The sequence below is a fragment of the Silurus meridionalis genome, chromosome 9, assembly GCF_014805685.1.
Source record: "Silurus meridionalis isolate SWU-2019-XX chromosome 9, ASM1480568v1, whole genome shotgun sequence".
NCBI lineage: Eukaryota > Metazoa > Chordata > Actinopteri > Siluriformes > Siluridae > Silurus > Silurus meridionalis.
In genome coordinates this window covers 25,190,281-25,214,342 of record NC_060892.1, presented here as the reverse complement: position 1 = coordinate 25,214,342, position 24,062 = coordinate 25,190,281, and the positions used below count along the sequence as shown (strand labels likewise).

Here is a 24,062-nt window from a genome sequence, read left to right as displayed (position 1 = left end):
CGGACAGACAGAGAGAGAGAGAGAGAGAGAGAGAGAGAGAGAGAGAGAGAGAGAGAGAGAGAGAGAGGAGGGTGTAGACAGACAGACAGACAGACAGACAAAGTTACAGATCATTGGGTCTTGATGATCACAGGAGGGAGAGAGAGAGAGAGAGAGAGAGAGAGAGAGAGAAAAGGAGGGTGTAAGTAGGTAGACAGACAGACAGACAGACAGACAGACAGAGAGAGAGAGAGAGAGAGAGAGAGAGAGAGAGATAGATAGATAGATAGATAGATAGATAGATAGATAGACAGACAGACAGACAGACAGACAGACAGACAGACAGATAGATAGATAGACAGACAGACAGAGTTACAGATCATTGGGTCTTGATGATCACAGGGAGAGAGTGAGAGAGAGAAAACGTCTGTAGGTAGACAGACAGACAGACAGACAGACAGAAAGAGAGAGAGAGAAGATAGATTATGCCCAAGTCACCTACTTTTTGTTTCTGTATATTTAGTATAAATGCAATTTTTCATGCATGATATCCTCACATCCTCAAAAGGACACGCCCACATCCTCCAGGTATTTAAATAAATGCAAATCACAACGCTTGTCTAAACTCGCTTACTAATACGCATTCCTCTTGGACATCCTCTTGAGTCGGTGTGTGCTGTTTCCACGTAAAGCTCGCAACACGAAAGGGCGATAAAGAGCCATTAAAAAAACCCTGAGACGTCCCTGGGAACATTAAAGCATCGGGAAAATTAAAGTCGATCGTGTATGGTGTTTTTTTTTTTTTAAACTGAAAAAGCCATCCAAGGTCTCCGTGCTCGCATTTCGTGAAAACGGTGAGACATCTGAATTACGAATGACTCCCGTTTTATTCGCATGAAATAAAATCAATTAATAAATAAACAGGCTTTAAAACTAAGATTTCTCTATAAACAGTTTACTACAGAAAGTCAGAGGTTCTAGTTTAAAAGTAATGTATAGTACAATATATTTATAGACAGAAATTCTGCCCTGTTTGTCAAAATATATAGAAATGGACAAAAAAACAACAACCCCTCACACCCAAAAAATGAATTCGTAACTAGCAAGTCAATACACACATTCAGTTTTGGAATGCAGCCCAAAATCTTGTACCTTTATTATCTTTATTTCCTCCTTATTGCGCAATACAGAGAAAAAGTAACCGCTAGCCAAAGTTCTGAAATTCTCAACCCAGCCGAAACCAACCAAGCATCAATATTAACGAAACAGAGAATTAATAAACAATATATGGGCAAATGTTGGTGGACACCAGACCATAAGGTTTGCAAAATCAGGTACCGATGTAGGTGAGGACGTCTGGGGTGCGGTCAGGGTTCATCCCAATATTTTGTTGAAGGCTCTACAGCAGGAGATCTTCCACTTCGACTCATGTTAAGCATATTTTCATAGAACTGGTTTAATGCACAGGGGCATTGTTTTGTTGGAACATCCTGTACAGTTGTGGGCCTCCAATTTTGTGGTAACAATTTGAAGAAGAACCACATACGTCCTTGGGGGGGGGACCCCAAATAAATCAGGTGTCCCAATACTTTAGACAACAACCACGATTCAAATAACCCTATTACTTTAGCATAAATCCTGTGAAATTTTCTCTCAGTTCCTGCCTGCATATTTTTTTTCTCCTCTTGTATATTTACATTTGTTTATCCCATCGCTTTCTTTCTTAACATCAAGCGAGAGCCTGAGGTGTCTTACAAAAAGTTATAACCCAGCAGAAGCTTTGAATGGGGGTTTTTCTTCAGGAAAAATCCGACAGACATCGTGCCGCAAAAAGGAGTGAAAAGGAGGGTAGAAATCCAAAAATCCAATACATATTTCCATATTCTGGAATTTGGGTGGGATCGGTCAGGTATGTTGGTGCGGTTGGGTGGGATAGGTAAGGTATGTTAGTGGGGTTGGGTGGGATCGGTCAGGCGTGTTGGTGGGGTTAGGTGGGATCGGTCAGGGGGATAGCATGTGGGATTACTCGAGTGTGTTATCATGTGTGTTGGGATTGGCCAGGTGTTTCTGTAGGACTGGATGAGATCAGGCAGTTGTGTCAATGGGGTTGGGTGGGATTTGTCAGGGGTGTAAGTGGAATTGGAAGGGGTCAGTCAGTTGTGTATTTGGGATAAGTAGGGATACTTGCTGCCTCAGGTCTGGCCTGGCTTGCTTTAATGAACAGAACCTGCTCTTTACAAGAAAACCGGAACTAAAACATCTAGTTATCCGTCTGGTTGAGCTTTTACAACCAGTTATTACGCTTAGGAGCAATTATTTTCAGCAGAACTTTTATCATTCAATAAATTACACCGTCTGATATTGCATAAGGATCTGAAACCATCTCAAATTAATATCATGCAAAAATATTTCCAAATGCAATGCATGTGTTCTATTCAAGCCATATAAAAAAAGTACAGAATAGGATACGAATCGAACGGGGAGATTTTACAGGAGATGAAATAAACCAAAAACTATGGCCTTGTACGTATAAATGCAGGAAATCAAAAGCAGCTAATGGGTGAAGCACAAAAAAACAAGGTTAGCTGTAAAATGCTGTATGGTAAATACACTTACATACATGGACACACAATGAGCGAAAGACTTCTATTGCCTTTTACGCAATGGCGAAACAAAGAATTAAATTGGCACTCGGGTCAAACGGACAAAAAAAAAGCCTTTTTAATTACGGTTCGTGTCTATTTAAATCGTGTGTGTATTCATGCACTGTCCCTAAAAACTTTAATCTTTAAATATTCGAGATTAATGAATAATTATAATGAATTTATTAAATACATCACTACATAAAAGCTATTTTTTATAAATTATATATTATTTTAATATGCATTACATAATATACTATAAACAAAATGATGTACTATTCCAGCATATATTTTTTATATAATTTAGTATATAATCATGATACATTTATATAGACACTATATAATATAGTATAAGTATAGTAATTAATAAATAAAGATATTTGAGATTAATGTTAAATATTTTATTTAAAAGCTGAAGAAATGCTACTGAAACACACACACACACACACACACACACACACACACACACACACACACACACACACACACACACACACTTTCGTCTTTTTCTCATTACTTTTCTTACACCAGAGGTGTGACTCAGATTTCTGGTTACCTTTTGTTGGGAGATTTTTGATACACTGATCTTGATCTAAAAATCTAAATGACTTGCTAGGTTAGATGCAGCAAAGCGTGTGTGTGTGTGTGTGTGTGTGTGTGTGTGTGTGTGTGTGTGTGTGTGTGTGTGTGTGTTGGGGTTTAAAAACCCTAGCAGTCATAAGATGATACTGCCCCCTGCTGCTGGTGAATGGCTATTGCGATTCCCTTCAGTTTGTTGCCCGTGGAAGTGCCCCAGATGTTGTGTTGGAACAATGCGAAGCAAGGCTGCTCTCTGCTGTCTAGCTTCGATATAAAACTACTGGTGTATTTACATCCATGGACTGAAATGTGATTATCTGTTAAAACATTGGAAAAAAAAAATCCTAATTCATAGAGCAAAAAAAATTTAAATGCTTATGTGTTTGCTATTTGCATGTTTTTTGAAGGCTCACGGCTAGCATGGAGTTTTATAGGTCTCAGTGGCGAGCCGTGCGTTTGGTACCTGGGCCTTCAGTGGGGACGTACCCGACTTAATCCACCTCTTAATACCACCACTATCATGTCGCGATTATAGAAACCATGAATACAATACATAATTCAAGTGTGAATAACATTTTACTAAAGCAAGAAACCCAGTTAAGACTCCAAACCTCTACACTACAACCTCAACTGTGTCACCTACAACATCTGGAGCAGTTCAGAATCAATATTTGTCTAATAACATGACAAAAACATTTAAAATCCAACCTACTCACCAGAGATGCAGACTCAATGTGCAGCGCCCCTCAGAGGCTGTAATCCAGTAGTACCGCTCGTATTCACTGGTCTGGAAGTGGAGAACAAACCCTTTCCCGGGATGAGACACGCTAGCTAGCTTCAGGGTTGGGCGACCTCCACATGATGTCTAGCTTTTCTTCTGAATGTATTTTTAAGTATGACTGAGACCAAATACATTTCTCTTCCTCCGTAGAAAATAAAAAAGTCTAACTCAGATGTATTAATGTGTGCAGAGCTACAGGCATGTTTTACCAGACGAACTCGGCTAGGTTGTTTTCCTAGGCGATACAATCAATGTTCGTCCAATCTATCTATCTATCTATCTATCTATCTATCTATCTATCTATCTATCTATCTATCTATCTGTCTGTCTGTCTGTCTGTCTGTCTGTCTGTCTGTCTGTCTGTCTGTCTGTCTGTCTGTCTGTCTGTCTATTTATCTACATTTTATCTGCTTATCAATCTAGCTTTTTGTCCGTCTGTCTGTCTGTCTGTCTGTCTGTCTGTCTGTCTGTCTGTCTGTCTGTCTGTCTGTCTGTCTGTCTGTCTGTGTTTGACTATCAGTCTACCTTTTTGTCCACAATGTGGCGATATTGTTCATATAGTGTAGATTGCGATCCAAGTACTAAGAACTAACAACAATAATTTAACTAATAATCCAATAGGTATGTGTTAGAATCATTCTTATTGAAATCTGGCTCGTAGTTCGGAACATTATACACTACAGGAACGTAAACCTGTGGTACAGTGAAGTAGATTTTCATGTAATTAGATGAAGAGGTTTTATCAGTCATGGATATAATTGAGATTTTGTTGTGTGGCTTGATCAGACATAATAATACTCACCATCTCCATTCACTTTCACTGAGTCTCTCTTCAGGTATTGCAAATCACAGCCAGCCTGAGAACAACTGTTGTGCTGGGGATCTTCATTGATGCAGCAGACAATCCACATATACCCAAAGAAGACGCATCTGGAACTGGCAACTCACATCTGGGAAAAACCTACACTTCATTGACTTGATCCGGTCCATCGGATCCTTCTTTAGACCAGCTGTTCTGATGATGAGAGGAAAAAAAGGGTCCCTGTTTGCCCAAAGGATGCCTCAATATGCAATTTTGGAAGTAATTGGGAATGTAAGTAGTTCAATGACATGTCGAATTGAATGGCAAAATATATTCGACCCCATGTTCCAAAAGCTACTTTCTTACAGAAATTAACTACACGTGGTTATTAGAAAGAAAAGAATAATATAAATACAATAAACCATATTTCAATGGAAAAACAAATATTTTAGTCAAAACTTGATTTGTCATATCTCATCATAAACCTGGGAATAATTTTGGAATCGCCTTTCCTGCACCTAAGAACCCTTTTTCATTCACGTTTTGCACTTTTTTACACATTTTAGCTTTTAAAAATAAAATCATATTTGAATAAAACCAAAAAAAAACACGGTTTGTCATATATCATAAATGTAAAAAAAAGTGCTTTATTTCTGTAAAAAAAAAAAAAATGCGTTTGTGTAAAAAAATAAATAAAAAAATAAAAAAATTGAAATAAATAAATGCTTTTCTTTTATTCTAAGGCTAAAACTCATATTTGTACATATAATTTTTTATAGAATAAAAGTTTTTGCTTTTCAGGCCTTTATTAATGAACTACACATAAGTAAAAAAAGTTAGGAAAAATAAATTGGCGGCATAATGGGGGTGGTTGTAAATGACACTTGCAGCTGCAACAATTTAAATGATAAAATGTTTCAGGTTTTTAAAAAAATCTTCATTTAAATAAAAAAATAATATTAATAAAAAAACATGAAATAATTTTTTTTTATTTAAAAAAAAGTAATATTTAAGTCAAAGCCAGATTTGTCATATCATATAATAAACCTGTAAAAAGTTTCCTTTTTGGCACCTAAAGATTTAAATTGTGTACAAAACACACACGGCTTTCAAAATGTAGCATTTTTGATGTGTAAAGGCTTTCGAAAGTCAATTTGATGTTTTGCACTTTTTAACACTTTTTACCAAAAGATGCTTTTTAAAATAAAGTCTATTTTTATATGAACAATACTATTTTACATATCGTGAAATGCTTCATTTATGTACTTATATGCTACAAAGCTAAAACTGATTTTTAAATTTTTAATTTTTTTATTTTAAGTTTCAGAAAGTTTAATCCGATGTTTTTTTTTTTTTTTTTTTGCTTTTCAGGGTTTTATCTTTGAACTACTCATGATTTTATAAAAAAAAAAAACAATAAATTATTATTATTAATTTTATATATACAATAAATAGGATCATAATGGGGCGGTAAAAAAGAAAGGAACTGGAATTACTTAATAACAATGTTCTGTATTACTTCTCAGAAGGTCATAAGGTTTAAGTCCTTAACCCTCTGAGCTCCAGGGGGGGGCGCTGTATCATCTCTGACCCCTGCTTTCTAACATCCCTGGGATATGTGAAGTAAGAATTTCTTCAAAGCATAAAAAAAAAAAATTAAAGAAAAAAAAATTAAAGAAAGAAAGATGCTTTTAAAAATTCAATTCTTACTTCACATATATAAAATTGCTGAAATTTAAAAAAAAAAATTTTTTTTTTTAGTTTTATTCCTAATATTTAAACAAAATCTAATTGCACTGTTGTGCACTCACTGACTGACAGATTGCAGTATTTCTACACGGTTGAAGTCTGCTGGTGTTTAAATGCAGTATAAAAGCCTATAGTGATGTTTTCTTCAACACAAACCCAGAACTGATCCCTGCGATTGAAATCCTTCCTCGTGTTCTGAAAGATTCCGGTTCTAAACATTTTCTCTGTGGGTTTCGATGACAAGCCAGCATTAGAAAACAAAGAAATAAAAGACTTACAGATGTGTAAACAAATTGTCAGAATGACAGACGATTTATTTAAACCAGATAATGTGGATTCTTTGGTATACAAAGTTCTGATGATCAACACCTGCATTTAATTACTTCGGCTGCGATTACGATCGTGTGAAGAACTCGGATCTATCAATGTCCTCTAATGCGTTTACTTTATTCTGTACGGGATGTAATTAAAAAGACAATCTGTGTAGTGAAGGAGAGAAACAAAGAGACAGAGAGACAGAGAGAGAGAGAGAGAGAGAGAGAGAGAGAGAGAGAGACATTAAGAAAAGTTTTCATTAAGGTCAGTGGACACTATTAGATTCGTATGAGATTTTTGACTAAAGATGTTTCATAAGATTTGTGAAGAACACGCTGGAAAAAGTTGGGTTCTCCTGGTTCAAGTGAAAAAAAAAAAAAAAAAGAATAATAATGATAATAAATATATAATAATGATAAATATAATAATAATAATGATAATGATAATTATAAATATTATAATAATAATAATAATAATAATAATAATAATAATAATAATAATAATAATAATTATTATTATTATTATAATTATATTTATAATAATAATATTTATAATTATTATTAAGATAAATAATAATAATAATAATAATAATAATAATAATAATCTATTTCATATAGTACATTTATAAGTTACAAGCATAAAAATAGGAAGAAAAAATTCAATTATAAATTTTATTTATAATATAAAAAATAATCATAATAAAAAAATCAAATAAATAAATCAAAAAGGTAAAAAGATTCCTTGTAAAGACTACGCTTTATCAGCAGGGGGCAGCAGAGCATTGCATTCCAGTTCACACAGACATCTACTCCTTAATATAAATATATATATAAATACAGGCTTTATTTAGATTGTTGTTTTTCTTTTTTTAATTGTTAAATTAAATAAACAGATACAGATATCAAATAGTTAATTGAATTTATTCATTGAATTATTTATCTGAACTGATTGAAGAATGTGCACATTTGATAATCCTCCATATTTCGGCTAATAAAAAAACAACAATTAATTTTAAATGTTGTTAAATTGATTTTTTTGTATTTATTTGAAACCACGCTAGGAGCAACATACACGTGACAATCATCTATATTTAGTGTGAATTCTAAGAAGAAAAAAATGTATTTAAAGCGTGTATACAGCTCCCATGGAGCACCGACAGTTAAGGGCCTTGCTCTAGGGCCCCAGGAGGTGGCAGCTTGAAGAGTGAACCCCTGAACTTCTGCTGAGTAACCCAGAGCATTAACCACTAAGTTAGCACCTTCTTCTGTCTATATAATTATATACAATAATAATAATAATAATAATAATAATAATAATAATAATAATAATAATTGGTGGATTATTAAGCCGTGAAAGTGTCATGTCTCCGGCCATAAAATGAGACATAATATCGGCATAAAATAGGTTTCGTCTCTGTATTATTTCTTCTTCCAATCTTGCGTTATTTCAGAGGTTAGAACAGGTAGGAGATTGGCATCCGGTTTATTTCTCTTTAAATTAAACCGTCTCCGCTGGCATGTCTGTACTGCTGTATTGTCAAAGCATGATCAAAATCACAATTACTGCCTGCCTCATAAAGCATCCTGTCCAACACATGCTGCTCCGGTAATATAATCTCTTCCTCCCTCTCCTCTGCCCAGAGCAAAGAATATGAGCACCTTGTCTGTCCCATTTAGGCCTATTTATGCACAGTAATCATAGTGTGTTATTTACCTCTCTCATTTCACCAGCAGCACCTCCTCGACTTCCTCAGCCGTAGCTCAGCTTTCACTATGCTATATTGCCTGGCTGGATGATAAAGCAGAGGAACATAAGGGGTTCTTATTAAACACAGCAACCTGTGCTTCATCAGAGTGCATGAGGATGGATGGAGGGACAGAGGAGGGATGTACAAGGAAAAGAAAACAACGACATAGAAGGAAAAAAAAGGAAAACCTCTTGGCGTTCCATCCTTTACTGTGGCGTTGACTGCAGGAGTCACTTTAGAGTCGGCGCACATCTTCCCCTCTGCTCTTCAGCTCGGAGGAACGCCTTTATTAGATCAGAGAATGGACCAATCTGATTTCAGCTTCATATCATGAACATCAACGTCTGCCATAAAGTCTGGGAGCAATTCAGATATATTGATCTATCTATCTGTCTGTCTGTGTGGCCGTCTGTCTATCTGCATTTATTTATTTTTCTGTTTGTGTGTCTGTTGATCTGTCTATCTATCTATCTATCTATCTATCTATCTATCTATCTATCTATCTATCTATCTATCTATCTATCTATCTATCTATCTATCTGTCTGTCTGTCTGTCTGTCTGTCTGTCTGTCTGTCTGTCTGTCTGTCAATCTACCTGTTTGTCTGTCTGTCTGTCTGTCTGTCTGTCTGTCTGTCTGTCTGTCTGTCTGTCTGTCTATCTATCTATCTGTCTGTCTATCTGTCTGTCTATCTGCATTTATCTATTTTTCTGTTTGTGTTGTTTTATCTGTCTGTCTGTCTGTCTGTCTGTCTGTCTGTCTGTCTGTCTGTCTGTCTGTCTGGTAATTTGTCTGTCTGTCTATCTGCATTTATCTATTTTTCTGTTTGTGTTGTTTTATCTATCTATTTATCTATCTGTCTCTATCTGTCTGTCTGTCTGTCTGTCTGTCTGTCTGTGTTTGACTGTCAATCTACCTTTTTGTCTGTCTGGCCGACAATTTGCATTTAACTATTTTTCTGTCTGTGTGTCTGTTAATTTGTCTATCTGTCTGTCTGTCTGTTAATTTGTCTGTCTGTCTATCTCAATAATCTATTTTTCTGTTTGTGTTGTTTTATCTGTCTGTCTGTCTGTCTGTCTGTCTGTCTGTCTGTCTGTGTCTGTCTTCACAAAAGACATAAAACAAATATACACACAATAATATACACACAGTGTGTATCGTTGTCTTTCCCAAGCCTACTAATTGCCTACAATGCATTCCTTTTCATTTCTTTTTTTTCTGCTCTTCCCCCCTAACGCCTTCTAACCCGAGCTGCAGTGGTCACTCTTAGCCGCATTCACTCAGCTAGCATACGATAAGAAGGAAGAAAGAGTGACCTTTAAGACGAAAAAATAAATACACACGTCCGTTCGAATCGCAAACATTTTCTTGCGAGTTTTCAAACCCCTTTCCATCGACTGATTAGAAAGTTGGGAGAGAAGAGAGAAAACAGGGGGAGGGAGGGAGAGGAACATCAGAGGATCTTCATAATCCATTGACACATACGGGATTCATCTGCATAATTCCTTTATTGATGTGTCGCATGCTGGCTGGGTGCACTTCACACTCCTTACGACCTGTCGCACGGATCAGAGGCCAAGCGAGAGATAAAAACGAGAGAGAGAGAGAGAGAGAGAGAGAGAGAGAGAGAGAGAGATGTGGGAAGCTACTCTCAGGAGCTATTTTCTCTTGCTTAAAGTGTAATTTATCTAGTCGGACAGCCTATTAGTCACTCGGCAGTGTAGGAAGCCCACCATAATCTTCTCGACCAAAGTAGGGGCTGTTCGTACAAACCCACAAGCAGCAGAGAGAGACACGAGGGGGGGGAAGAAAAGCTAAGAAATGTGAGGAGGGGAAAGAAGGAGGAGGAGGAGGAGGTGGGATGCACAAAACTGTAAGGACAGGATCGATACACCATTAATGGGAGATGTGACACTCATGCGAACGCCTGTTGTGTAATAGCGCAAACAGCTCATGGCCCTCTATTTGTGTATGGAAAAGATGGGTTGTAGCCTCTGAGCTATCGATTCCTTACTCCGGTACAGAACGGCTCATAATTCACCGGCAGAACGCGAGCCGGGAACAGCGCTACCGAAGAGTCGGCTTTCCGAACGATTTGAAAAAAAAAAAAAACAGTAACAACAAACAAACAAACAAACAAAAAAGCAGACGACGAAAACTAATATGAGCATACGCATATAGTGTCATTTCCCTTGAGGATATTATAGCATTAGCGCCATTTTCCGTTCTTCTTGTGCATGCTGGTTTTTTTTTAAAAAATATCTAGGCTACGTTACGTCTACGTTACGTCTACGTTACGTCTATATTAAATCCGGATCGATTTGAAAACGTTCTCGTCTAAAATCACAGCAACGAATTTCCGCCCGCCGTTTATTTAACGGCTACCGTTTTCCGAAAGCCTCCGTTTTCACGCCCCGCGACTCGACAACCCGTTTTTTCGAAATTGATCCACTTTCTAGTATCTGTATTCCTGCAATTGTCCTGCAGCCCTCTGTCCAGACTGGTGACACGGATAATCCGTCCATGTTCCACACCCTTTTTTAATTAATCCTCTTTTATGCTTCAGTTTATTTGTCCATTTTGAGGCTTTACCTGCTTTAGCTGCCTTCCAGATCCGCTTTAAACCCACGTTTCTGCTCTCGCACTCGTTTTTTTTCTCGAGGTGGCTCAGAGTCTTACCAAGAAACGAAACACCGACTGGCTGTTAATCCCGTTTATTGAGTGTGTATCTGTCGGAGAGGATTTATTTGACAGGAAGTAACGAGAACGCCGTTGTTGATTGCTGTTTAAGTGTAACTTTATAACATCGCTTGTGCTTTCTGAGCATCCAAAATTTAGATCAAATTTACTCTTATTATAAGCTCCACTCTTCTGGGAAGATGCTCCACTGCATATTCCCTTTTTTTTCTATTATTCTTTTATATTTTATACAACGGAAATCTTTTGCATAATTGTTTGCAGATGCCCCTTTTTTTTTTTTAAAGATTTGCAGTTCCGTACATTTTCTTTTCACTCTGAGGTGGATGATACTTCAGATGTTTTTTTAAATTTTTATAGAATTTTAATGTATTAATTATAATATTTTTAAATATTATTTATTTAGCGGACCTCCTGCAGTACCGCCACAGATCCTCTAGGGGCTGCAAACTATCAAAATTTCTGCACAATTTCTAAGCCGCCGATCGGGTATTTTTCATTTCACTGCCATCTTTCTTCTGAATATACTGTAACATCTATAAATATTTCTGACAAATAAAAGTCTTGAAAGCTTGTAAAAAAAAAAAATTAGCGTAAATCACCGCTGCGTGTTGCCCGGATTCAGAGGTAAAACGGCGACGGTTTTAAAACTCATGATTCATGGTCTCCGAGTAGAGGTTCGAGAACATCCAATAAACTGCTCGGAACAACAGCGTTACCGCACCCGTGTGTCAAATCAGAAGGTTTCGTTCATTACACCGATTATTATTTTCCTGCCTTCTTCTATAACCTCTTTTCTGTCAGCCCTGTTATTGGGGAAGGAGGGAAGATGATGTTCTCGAAGCTTGTTTTTTTTTTTTTTGCAGTCGAAGCAAATCGTGACTTTGGAAGAGTAAACAGATTCAGCAGAAAAGAAACACAACAAAAGAAGAAAAGGCTACGAGATTAGGTTTATGTTCTAATCACACCCAGACTGCTTCACTGTGTTGACTGTAAACACATCCAGCTTTCTAGTAGCAGTCAAAGAGAAGAAACGCTACACAGCCGAGACTCTGTAATGAGGAAGGCTACAGGAAGTCATTTGTTTCCGACGGCGATCGACGCTATTGGACGCTATTTGATGCTAGTCAACACTATTGGACGCTGCAGGAGTGGGTCTTTGACTGACATCCGCAGCAACCCCACACGCTGCCGCATGTGTATTCGGCATTGTCCAGAGCCACTTACAGATATGTCATTTATACCACTGAGCATTTAAGGGTTAAGGGCCTCGCTTAAGGGCCCAGCAGTGTTAGCTTAGTGCTAATGGGATTTAAACTGACGGCCTTCTGGTCAGACCTTTTTAACCACTGAGCTCCTACTGATATTCACAAATTTTATAAGGACAGACAGACAGACCACATTTTATTAGACTTTCTTACTATGTCCTTTCTTTCTTTCTTTCTTTCTTTCTTTCTTTCTTTCTTTCTTTCTTTCTTTCTTTCTTTCTTTCTTTCTTTCTTTCTTTCTTTCTTTCTTTTCTCACTGTGCTCTTTTTCTTCTTTTTCCACATTTTATGTGGACAGAGGATGGATGGATGGATGGATGGATGGATTGTTTCACTGTTCTTTCTTGCTTACTTTTTCTCACCATGCTCTTTCTTTCTTTCTTTCTTTCTTTTTTTCTTTCTTTCTTTCTTTTTTCTCTCACTGTGTTCTTTCTGTCTGTCTGTCTGTCTATTCCCCCTGATTTTGTAGCGATTCGGTCCACAAGTGTCAGGTCTCCTAGATGAAGTTGTAGATGAAGTTGAAGATGAAGTGGAAGATCTTAAACAAATTGTTTGCCTCCAACAGTTTGATGAAGAACCTCATACGGCTGAAAAAATCAGGTTTCTGCCAATACATGTGTCTCAATAATGTAGACAAAAGAATCCTTCTGGTGTCCTCTTCTATTTAGATCAGAACTAATGAGAAGATAATGAATCGCACAATGCATCCAGAACACGTTGTTCATATTTCTAACAAGTGGTTTCACTTGACACAATTAATCCTTTCATTAAATAGTTAGACATCGCATTTATTTCGCCTTAGGCTCATTCAGAAGAAGACACAAGAATGTTGTAATAATGAAGAGGTCAGCACCGATTAAAGTATCGCGAATGTCCCTGAATAAATCCCCATGAATTAATAAATTAAAGCACCACAATTGCCTACACGCGTCGTTTTTTTTCTTCTTCTTTCTTTAATGCCATTGAATTTTGACCCTGAAAATTATAAATGCAAGCGCGCTATTCATCCAGGGAGGGAATGTTTGTAGGTCTTATGACGTGTGACGCTCCAATGCGCTTTCTTTCCAAATCAATAGCATATAAAAGTAATGATTCAATCCGGCTTTGTTTTTTTTGTGTTTTTCCCAAACCAGCTCAACCTTCAAACAAACAAAATTCTCAAAGGTCCATTTTTTTTTGGATTTGCTGAGTCGCTTCAATAAGAACAGATTTGCTCTTTTTTGTCTCTTGCTCTTTCTATCTGTGGACGTCTTTGACTCACCTTTACCTATTCCATCCCATGACACGATTCATCGGCCGGGACGGAGCGAAGAAACACACAACCGTTGAGATCTTGTGGGACGCGAACGACATGGAGGAGAAAAGAGGAGGCAGCCGAAGGCGGATAAAAGCTAACCGGAGGAGGAATCGGGATACGCTCAAGTACGCAAGGTGGGATGGAAAGAAATGATTGGAACAACGTGACACGTGTGAAGGACAAGAGGTTTCGAGTGATTGGAAAAGTAAAGAGCAGAAATGTTGAATAGAGGGAGTTGAAAAGCCAAGCAGAAATTGTGAACGGAAAAAGAAAGAAACTAGGAGCTCCTAGAGACATTGACATTTACAGCATTTGGCAGACGCATTTATCCAGAGCGGCTTCCAACTGTGCAGTTGAGGGTTAAGGGCCTTGCTCAAGGGACCAGCATGTGGCCTCTTGGTGGTGCTGAAATTTGAGCTTAAAACCTTTCAATCCAAAGTCCAAATGCCTTAACCACTGAGCTAAAAAAAAAAAAAAAATGACGTGACCTACAACGCGACCTACAACAATCTCCCAAAGGGTTAAGGGCCTTGTTCAAAGGCCCAGCATGTGGCAGCTTGGTGGTGCTGAAATTTAAACTTGAGACCTTTTCGATCCAGAGACCAAAAGACGTGTTTAGAACATTTGCAGCATTTCAGTCTTACAACTATTACTATTACGCTTTTATCAAGAGTGACTTGATGATCTCATTCATGCAACTGGGCATTTGAGAGGTAAGGGCCGTGCTCAAGGGCCCAGCAGTGGCAGCTTGGTGATGCTGGGATTTAAACTTGAGACCATCCGATCCAGAGTTCCATGCCTTATACACTGAGCTAAGAAAAACGTGCCGCAAATAATTGCGTCATTTTATTAGACGCCCTTATACAGATCTCATTTATACAACTGAGCAATTAAAAGGTAAGGGCCTTGCTGAAGGGCCCAGTAGTGGCAGCTTGGTGGTGCTGGGATTCAAACATTGGAGATTTTGCGCTAAAAAAAAATGTGTATAGAACATTTACGGCATTTTATTAGACAACCTTAGCCAGAGCGGCATACAATGAAATAATTTATACAACTGAGCAATTGAGGGGTAAGGGCCTTGCTCAAGGGCCCTGCATGTGGCAGCTTGGTGGTGCTGAAATTTGAGCTTGAAACCCTCCAATCCAAAGTCCATTGCCTTAACCACTGAGCTAAAAAAATGTGCCTTGAAAATTTGTGTTATTTTATTAGACGCCCTTTTACAGATCTCATTTATACAACTGAGCAATTGAGTGGTAAGGGCCTTGCTCAAGGGCCCAGTAGTGGCAGCTTGGTGGTGCTGGTATTCGAACCCGAGATCTAGAGCTAAACACAAAAACGTGTTTAGACGGCATTTTATTAGATACCATTATTTAGAGCGACCTACAACAATCTCCCAAAGTTAATGGCCTTGCTTAAGGGCCGAGCAGTAGCAGCATGGGGGTGAGATATGACTTTACGAACTTCTCATCAGAAGGCCAACATCTTAACCACTCAGCCATCACCTACCCCTGGTAACACAGAGTAAAATATACACTCGTAGAGAAGATAAAAAACGAAACTTGGTTCGCCGTTTATCCTCCCAAACACGACGTCCCCCCGTTGTCCCAATTCCACCCCCCGTCCCTCGCAAATTTGCATGCAAGCGCATCTTTTCATTAGCGGACCCGAACGTCTACGCCGTGCAACAAACCAACAAGTCGATGTTCTGCATGCTGAATCTAACAGAATCTGAATCTTCGCTGCATATTAACGTTCGTCCCAGGGCTATATGTGGATGTGAATCTAATTCCGTCTAATTTATGCAGAAATGAAATAAAAATAAATAATATATAAATGCGGCTCCGGGTTTCTTTGAAATTCTACAAGAGGAGACGTTAAAAAACTCCAAAACAAAACATGAAAATATGTCACAGATACTTAAAGCATCTTCAAGCTTGTCTTGTCCGAATAGGCTTTGATTCGAGCAGAGGCTCTTAGAAGAACAGTTCAGAGAAGCAGATGAAAGACGGGAAATGTATAAAGAAGACAAGAAGGTGGGAGGGGGTTGCTAATAAGAATCGCGGAATCAATTCGTGATGGGGGGTCAATGGAGAACGTTATCAAAAAAATCCGGGCATCAGCTGTTGTGCCACGTTCTTGTTTTTTCGTCTGTAGGTATATTAAAAAAAAAAACAACCTTTCTGAAAGCAACCGAGAAAGAAATATAGTAGCATAGAATTTAGCATTCGTATCGTCGCTAACGTGCATATGCTAAGCAGAGAGTGTCGAGGTCATGCGATCGGAGCGGTAGCATCTCCAATATACTGCACTCGAAAACAAATTTCCTCTGATTAAGCTAAATTATTACACCTAGCATCTGAAATTGGTGTGTGTAATTTCAGGTTTCCAGCTTATGGGACAATCTTGTCCTCCTCCAGGCTTCATTATAGTCCAGGATGGAAACTAAATGAGAAGCGATCACACTTACTGCATGCTAAATGTCATCTGATACACACCTGAATAGATGAAGCCATAAGGTCAAGAGAACGGTTCCTTGTACTAATGCCTAAAGAGGATAAGAAGGTTTCATGGAACACTCAATAAATTGCGCTTAGCCCCACACACACACACACACACACACACACACACACACGTACATACATAAAAGACAATATTTCCAAATGTATACACAATGACATGGAAAGGCAACCGGTGAAGCATGAAGGAAGTCGATAAAAGATGACAGAGTGGGCGAAGGACGCGCTTAACTCTCCTTGCAATAAGACGTTAGAGGACGGATCACCGTAGGGAAACCTGAATAAAATCGAATAAGAATTTTATCTACAATTCGGCGCTATGTCCCTCGATGTTCCGACAGATAAACACAGCCGCATGCTAGTCCGTTAGATCAGGGATTTTGAGTATTTGCAGCATTCATTTCAAAAGAGTCCCCTTGCACGGCAATAAGGCACCACCTAGGATTTGTTCAGTCCCATTCCAAGACAACTGCAGGGGTTCTCTGCAGTGGAACTTCTTTTTCTGTCATTTCAAGCCCTACTTGTCCTTTAAATGTCCAAAAAAGACAAAAATGTCGATTTTATTGATGTTCTAAATCAACAATGTTCCAAAATAAAAGTGTAGTTGCGTTAGGTAGCCTACGTATTTTCATTTACTTGCATTAATGACCTAATGGTTAGTTTTCTAGTTGCTTTGAGTGTAAATTCATTTCTTAAGAGAGGGAAAAAATATAAATGCATCCTGTGCCCCACCTGTCCAGTCTCCTACACTTCTTCCATAATGGACAGGTTTTAAGAGGCTACTTGGTCAAATTTGAGGTCTTCAGTTATCTTTTAAAGAAAGCCAGTGATGCATAGAAGTTCGTTCCATTGCCTAGGGCAGAGGATAGCCTTGGTTCATATCTTCCTGAAAGATTGTGGGGAAGTGCTTAAGGATGAACGCTACAGAGCATGTACATGGGCTTTTTAGCCCATCAGAAAGCTACAAATAGCCAGTGGAGGGAGTATTGCAATGTTTGAGAACATCGGGAGGTTAAAAGCAACTCTGGATTGGTTGCACATCAGGGCAGAGGGCGCATCAAGGCAGTTATGCCAGAAGCAAGTTGCGGTAGTCCAGTGGTTCTTAAAGTGCAAGGGCACGCCCCTCTAGTGGCGAATACAGATATGACAGGAGGGGCGCAGTGAATAGCAGGATATATATATATATATATATATATATATATATATATATATATATATATATATATATATATATAGGCAACCAAAAACAAACCGTTAAGTGAATTAATGCAAGTAAATTAAAACACTTAGGCTACCTAATGCAACTACACTTTTATTGTGGTGCTTGATGAACAGATGGAGGACAAATAGAGCTTGAAAATCTACCCCTCTCTAAAGTGAGGAATGATAGAAAAAAAAGTTTAAGAACCACTGCAGTAGACTTCAAATGGTACTGAACAAATCCTCGGTGTCCTACATTTCGGAAGCATTCAGGGTACATTTTGCAGGGATGGGATTAACCTTGGTGTCAGAAATAAATGAGATGGTAAAGGGGAGATTTTATTTGATTGATCTGGTGAATAGTGAGGAGAATTTGAAGATGGTTAAAGATGGATTTGGGCTGGAATTATTATAAACAGCAATTTTGCTACAATGTCTTGGGAAAACTACCACCCAAGTGTCCAAGAGTAAACACCGAACCATCGCAATGATGGAACTGTAACGAATGGGTGTTCAGGGTTTCTGAGACAGTGAAGGCCCCCCTTTTAATTCTAGTTCTTCTCAAGGTTTCATCCTCAGGCAACCATCACAACCTAGCTCATGAGAGTTCTAGGGACAAATTTCTGACGTGAAAAACGTCTATGTGTCATTGGTTTATTTCTGTAAAGATGCATTGGGACAACGTCGATTGCTCAAAGCTCTATACCAGGCGTTTTTGTTCTCCAAATCGTTGTGTGTGTGTGGTGTTGTTGCTCTGGGTGAAGCATATGAGACTAGAAGGGACTGTAATGTACATGTTTTATAGCGGTACTAAAATTGCCATGGTCTGTCCGCTCAGAAAACCAAGGTCAGGCTGTTTACGGTCAGGAAGCCTCATAAAGCACTGACAGGCAGCGTTTTGTTCACTTTGACATGTTTGTCGAGGCGCCGTTCGTTCCCTCGAGGAGAAAAATCAAACACTGTTATTAGTATCATTGCCTCAAATGGTGGCGCAATCATCAACGGATAGAATAGAACAGAACAGTCGAGAAGAAAAGAACAGAGCAACAAAGAAAAAAAATGACAGATTAAACCAAAACGGCAAAAAACACACAAAACTATTAGGCTTGTAATGATGCAAGGTATCGCATTGTTCTGTTCGCGGTTTTCAATTCAATGTCTGCGTTCGGACAATAGGCTACACCAGGCTGTATTATAAAGTAGGCTTGACAGGACGATATGCTAGCATGCTAGTTTATTAAATAGAGGGAAAAGAAAAAACACAATTTCCCTCAGGAGTTTCAGTCATATTGAGCTCTTCAGCTTCCCAGGAAGGTCTGGATGCTGGTGGTAGTTTGGGATCCGAGACGACATACACAAATGTGTGTGTAATAACACGAATAGTGTAGAATTATGAATAATATGGCATAGAACATCACACACACCATACTAATTTTCTGCAAATCAAAATGAATTGGTGGCGATGGTCTTGGGGGGGCATATCCCCTCCAAATTTATGCTAACATTTTTCGAAAGAACCACATACTGTTCTTTCGCAAACTGTTAGCGTAAATTTGGAGGGGATACCACCCCAAGCCCACCACCACCAATTCATTTGAATTTGTATTCTATTTTAAGTTATTCACATTCCAGTAACTGTTTAAACAATTACATACAGAAAAATGCTAAAAAAAATGTATGTTTTCATAACTGCTTAATGGTCTGTCCTTTAGTGGAACCTTGACACTCGCTACCTCGATAGTTTGCGACTTTTCATTCGCGACATACCCTCAGGGGTATGCAAGACCATGGTTGATGCCCCCCCAAAAAGCGATAAATACAAGAATAACTAAATACATGCAGTGGCGCCCCCTATCTTTCTTGCCCCATGCACTACATATCATGCATACCACTTATGTGAGCCTCTGCTGTCCGGTGTGGCCCTGACACTACTCTAAATATTATTCATATGAAAGAAAGCCAGCCTTTGGCCGTACTTTTTTTTAAGCAGGTTTTGTTGACCTGATTCAACCTACCAAAGCAACCAACCAAACTATCTTTCTACATGCTTTCAAACCATTTATCTCATTAGTTCATTCAAATTCTTGTTTTGCAATCTCAGGTCTGAGAGAAGCTACAATGGCTTCATCATCATTGGGTAAATCACCTTAACAAGGTTCAGCCTCTTTGTGCTTTCTTTCTGCAGGATCTGTAATCAAATCCACACAGACGTGTCCGTCTCCCCTCATGCCATCTTTTCGCTGTTGCCTCGAGGCTCATGACTGAGTTGCTGAATGTTATTATGTTTTCTTGGGCTGCTTCTAGCATTTTTTCTTTCTGAACATTATTCTATACATAGCCGAGTCTGTGGCGGCTTCGAGAAGCCTTGAACGCAAAAATTGCTCACACACACACACACACACACACACACACACACACACACACACACACCGCATACCCTTACCACATGACTAGGTGAGAACAGATGAATAAGGGAGGCTTTCACGCTGGCACGCTGGTTTAGTCTGAAACAGGACACGTTCCGCATAAATAATTGGTGATGCGAAAGGCGTCAAGCGGACCAGGAAGTCCCAAACATGCCAAACCTGCTGGAGGTAGTCTGAGTTTCTGAGTTTGGTTGCGCCTCAAATGCATCAGAATGTGTTTTAACTGATGACGCAATCGGATGCAATCCAATAAGCAATGTAATTTCAAGGTCAAAGAGCGTCGCGATTCACATACACACAAGTATTGACACACAAACAAAATTGCACCAAAAGTATTAATGCAATACAGGAGGAGTGTTTGTCATGCCTGAGAAAGACCACAAATGCTCTATTGATGTTTCCCATAGAATCAAGTGAGTCAGAAACCAGGCCAAATCTGTGGAGGACACATTTACAGATTAAAACACCTGTCCTTGTCTCGCTACTAATTCATACTAGAAATAATTTATTGCCATGTTTCGGCGCAACTCATTTTATTTGTAAAGTGCTTTTACAATGGACGTTGTCTCAAAGCAGCTTTACCGAGATAAAGTGGTTATAAAGTTGTATAAAAGAATGTATAACTTTCTCTTTATAGTTCTATGTCTATCTCTAATGCGCGAGCGAGTGGCGACTGTGCCATGGGAAGAATTCTTGAGATTTCATGTGGAAGAAACCCTCAGAAGAACCAGATTTAAACAGAAACCCTTCGCATCACTGAATGTTAATTTGTTACAGTTCCATCATTTTTGAGGTGCTGTTCAGTGATTGATGCTGAAATGGAGGACTGTTCAGGCAAGCTGTGGTCCTGAGCCTTTGTAGGAACACACAGGAACACTGAATACTGGTATCTCAGTGGCATGTAGCATGTTTAAAAAAAAAAAAAAAGAGTGAGAGAAAGAGAGAGAGAGTAAAAGAGTACAGGGGTGACGGGAGGCGAGAAAATGGAGAAAACTCAAACCCCATCTCTCAGCAAACACCATGCCCCTTAAACGTGGCCTTTGCTGACTTAAATTCCCACACTTTACTCTGCATTCTTTATCGCTGTATTACTTAATGAGGACACTGATTCTCAATCACACACACAAGTCATTAAAAGTTGTGTGTGTGTGTGTGTGTGTGTGTGTGTGTGTGTGTGTGTGTATGCATATAGCTGTTGGCTTGAATTTTTAGCTGGTTTCTTCAACCTGAGAGTTCTGTTTTGAATAAGAACCAGTTTGACTTTGTTCATATTACAAACAATCAATATCCACACTGACCAAAGATGGAACCCTGTGAGGGCCAAATCATCAAATCATAACCTGGTTATGGTTCCACATCAACAACCTAAAGATTCATGAAGTTGCAAAGCAACTCCAGAACTTTGAGGATGGATTTGCACTGGAATTAATATCAACAGTCTCATATAGTGGTTCAGAACCACAGTTTGCATAAACAGTTCTGCATTTCAGCACTGAACAGCACCTTAACAATGATGGAACTTTAATGAATGGACATTCGGTGTTGATGTTGAGGTTTGCTTTTGGTGTCTGGTTCCTCTCTCATACTATCTAAGAGAGTTTTCTCCTTTACATTGACTCGCTCATTAGACATGAACAAACCTATAGGTACATTCTAGCTTTAAAAGCTGCTTTGGGAGCTTCCAGTGTCTTTTGTCAAAAGTGCTCTACAAATAAAAATGAATTTAATTAAATATTACAAACATGTTTTCTTGTTTTGCAACTTCGTGCCTAGGAAAGGCTTATTGTTCAGGAGTTCATGTAGGTTCAGGCCCTTTTTAAATTCTTTCTGTAGGATCCGTTATCAAGTCTACACAAACACACTGGTGTACGTCTGCCCTTACACAACTGATAACAAGAGATGGATATAGAAATAGAATGAGACTTTGAGGAAACAAGGGGAATGACAGTGTGTGTGTGAGAGAGAGAGAGAGAAAGAGTGAGTGAGTGAGTGAGAGAGAGAGAGAGAGAGAGAGAGAGAGAGAGAGAGAGAGAGAGAGAAAGAAAAATAATAAGGCACAGAGAGCTAGAATAAAAGACAGATTGAGGTGTGACAACACGACTGCAAAGTCAGAACAAGATAAATAGGCAACCGGAAAAACTATGTGCATTAGTGATTTCTCTCTCGAGTGCTTTTCTGCCACTTTTTACCCACTTACCCTAGAATCCTAAATCTTTTTCCAGGTTTTCTGCAGATGTCCTCAGCAGCCATGTTGATCGCAGCAGCTTCCATAGCGATGCTGACTCACGTGGCAGAAGGAGGAGGGGGTTGGTGGGTGAGGGGTTGTTTGGGAATGGAGCGCATTAGTCATCCTTCAACTGTCACTTAACCGAGCAGAGCGGTGCGATTAAAGCGTGCATCTCATTAACACTTCTCTTCACGATCTGGTTTCTGGAAAAGGAAATAAGTTGCACGTTGATTTAGGAGTCATAATAATTGCTTAGGTTTTATTTATTTTTTTTAATAAACATTTACATTTATATTTATGGCATTCGGCAGATGCCCTTATCCGGAGAGACTTACTTTTGTCTCAGCAACTGAGGATTAAAGACCTTGCTCAAGGCCCTAGACGTTCGGTGGTGCTGGGATTTGAATCCATGACCTTCGGAACAGAAGTCTGACATGTTAGCTGGCTAATGTATGCAAATATGTGCATATTAATTTATATAAAGTCTTGCGTGGTGACATCGAACAAAAAAAAGTAAAAAAAGAAAGAAACCGGTAATTACCGGTGCGAACAGCAACCTACAAGTGATTTATGAAATCTGAAACGTGTCTTCGTCAGAAAGAAAGTCAGGGATAATACTTTATTTTGTCTTTCATTTAATCGGGCCATTCCTCTGTGTGAGTGTGTGTGTGAGCGTAAATCACTCTTTGGACTATATGTCATAGGGAAGCCGAGCCGTCTGTTGGCCCCCTATCTGTGCACCCAGGAGCCGGGTTATATCCTCTCAAATGTGAATGATAATTCTTGTGCATGACAACCCCATCAGTGCTCTTTTGAAGTCCTGGAGGCAGGAGGTGGGATTCGTCCTGTCTGTCTCTGATTGACGGCGTTGTTGTCCGCGTTTGCTCTGTTCTTTCCTCATTTTCACGGCTTCCTCTGCCTTGCCTTGGCAAGTCCCTGCTGAGTTCTGGCATGTGACATGAGCGCAACATCTAGTTGGTCATGTGGTGGGGGGTAAAGGTCATACTGGGTATATCCGTTCCATTATTTATGCTCACCCGACACGGGACTTTCTGATCCATCATTCCATAGTTAATCTCCAACCCAAGTTTTCAATATACAGCAAAAACAGAGTGTTTTTGTATCTCCAAAAAGATATGCTATGCTATACGGACAAAACATATTGTCCGCCTGACTTTCCCATCTGTGGTTTCACCACAAAACTAGTTTTTTTGCCCCGAAATTGGACCGAACCATAACCGAGGTACGTAACCAAGCCATACAATTTGTGTTATCTTGTGATATGGTCTATTATATACATGCTCTCAAAATCGTGACCCATTTCCAGCAGAGATTGTTGAAAATGCCACCGACTGCTGTCTTTTCTTTTTTTGTCTTAGCCCTCACCTGGCAACCTGGTTTGAAATGGCTTGCTTTGCTCCCATTGACACCTCTCTGGTTTTTATGTTGGTTTATCTTGTTTTAATAGCGTTCCCTGGTGGTCTAGTGGTTAGGATGCGGCGCCAGTCAGGGAACCAACCCCAGCCATTAGGGTTGCACAAGCCTTAGTGCCGGTCCCAAGCCCGGATAAATGGGGAGGGTTGCGTTAGGAAGGGCATCCAGCGTAAAAACATGCCAAATCAAACATGCGGATGGTCCGCTGTGGCGACCCCTAATGGGAGAAGCCGGAAAAGTTTTTTTTAATCTTGTTTTAATAGCGAATGCAGCTTTCACTGGGCAAAACCCAAGGCTCAATCCAAGAGCTATAAATTGTTCGATCAATGGATCAAACAGGGCAAACCCGGGCCAACGAGAAACCCCTGTATGTCAGATAATGCAATATTTTGATCTCAAACTCGA

At 39.1% G+C, this 24,062-nt stretch overlaps 1 long non-coding RNA gene across 1 annotated transcript; it reads right to left on the bottom strand.

The window, feature by feature from the left end:
- Positions 1-4,210: 4,210 nt before the first annotated feature.
- Positions 4,211-22,633, bottom strand: LOC124391729. The gene is made up of 5 exons (XR_006927029.1): positions 22,559-22,633; positions 22,194-22,426; positions 8,783-8,878; positions 8,561-8,635; positions 4,211-4,996 (listed from the first exon to the last, which is right to left on the bottom strand). It is a non-coding gene; the product is annotated as an uncharacterized LOC124391729 (long non-coding RNA).
- Between the last annotated feature and the right edge of the window lie 1,429 nt (positions 22,634-24,062).